Below are 1,269 nucleotides of genomic sequence, written 5' to 3' on the forward strand. Positions count from 1 at the left end.
GGGGGGGTAATGGGGATGGGGGGGTCCATTGGGGACAGTGGGGGACAATAGGTGACAATGGGTGACAGTGGGTCCCAATGGGTGCTGATGGGTCCCAATGGGTCCTGATGGGTCCCAATTGGTGCCAATGAGTATCAATGGGTCCCAATGGGTATCAATGGCTCCCACTGGGTATCAATGGGTCCCAATGGGTTCCAGTGGGTCCCAATGGGTGCCAATGGGTTCTAATGGGTACCAATGGGTCCTGATGGGTCCCAATGCGTGCCAATGGGTATCAGTGGGTCCCAATGGGCACCAATGGGTACTAATGGGTCCCAATGGGTCCCAGTGGGTATCAGTGGGTCCCAATGAGTCTTGATGGGTCCCAGTGGGTACCTATGGGCACCAATGGGTATCAATGGGTCCCAATGGGTATCAATGGGTCCTAATGGGTATCAGTGGGTCCCAATGGGTCCCAGTGGGTCCCAGTGGGTCTCAATGGGTCCCAATGGGTCCCAATGGGCACCAATGGGTACTAATGGGTCCCAATGGGTATCAGTGGGTCCCAGTGGGTATCAGTGGGTCCCAATGGGTCCCAATGGGCACCAATGGGTACTAATGGGTCCCAGTGGGTATCAGTGGGTCCCAATGTGTTCCGCCGTGTGCCCCATAGGTGCGTCAGCAGGCGCTGCTGTTTGTGAAGCGGATGTACGAGAAGGAGCCGCTGCGTGAATACGTGGAGAAATTCGCCCTCAATTACCTGCAGCTCCTGGTGCACCCCAACCCCCCATCGGTGCTGTTCGGGGCCGACAAGGACACAGGTATGGGGTCAATGGGGGGTTTGGGGGATTGGGGTCAATGGGGACACTGGGGGCATTGGGCACATTGGGGGTGTTGGGGTCAATGGAGATATCGGGGTCAATGGGGGCATTGGGGACATTGGGGCTGTTGGGGTTAATGGGGGCATTGGGGGTGTTGGGGTCAATGGGGATATTGGGGTCAATGGGGGGCAGGGGGGGCAATGGGATCAATGGGGACATTGGGGGTGTTGGGGTCAATGGGAGCGTTGGTGTCTATGGGGATATCGGGGTCAATGGGGTAGTTGGGGGTGCTGGGGTCAATGGGGACATTGGTGTCCATGGGGTTGTTGGGGATGTTGGGGTCAATGGGGATATTGGGGTCAATGAGGGCGTTGGGGTCAGTGGGGATATTGGGGGTGTTGGGGTCAGTGGGGACATTGGGGTCAATGGGGACACATTGGGGTCAGTGTTGGTCTATGGGGTCAATGTT

This window comes from Coturnix japonica, unplaced genomic scaffold (genome assembly GCF_001577835.2).
Source record: "Coturnix japonica isolate 7356 unplaced genomic scaffold, Coturnix japonica 2.1 chrUnrandom592, whole genome shotgun sequence".
In the NCBI taxonomy this organism is placed as follows: domain Eukaryota; kingdom Metazoa; phylum Chordata; class Aves; order Galliformes; family Phasianidae; genus Coturnix; species Coturnix japonica.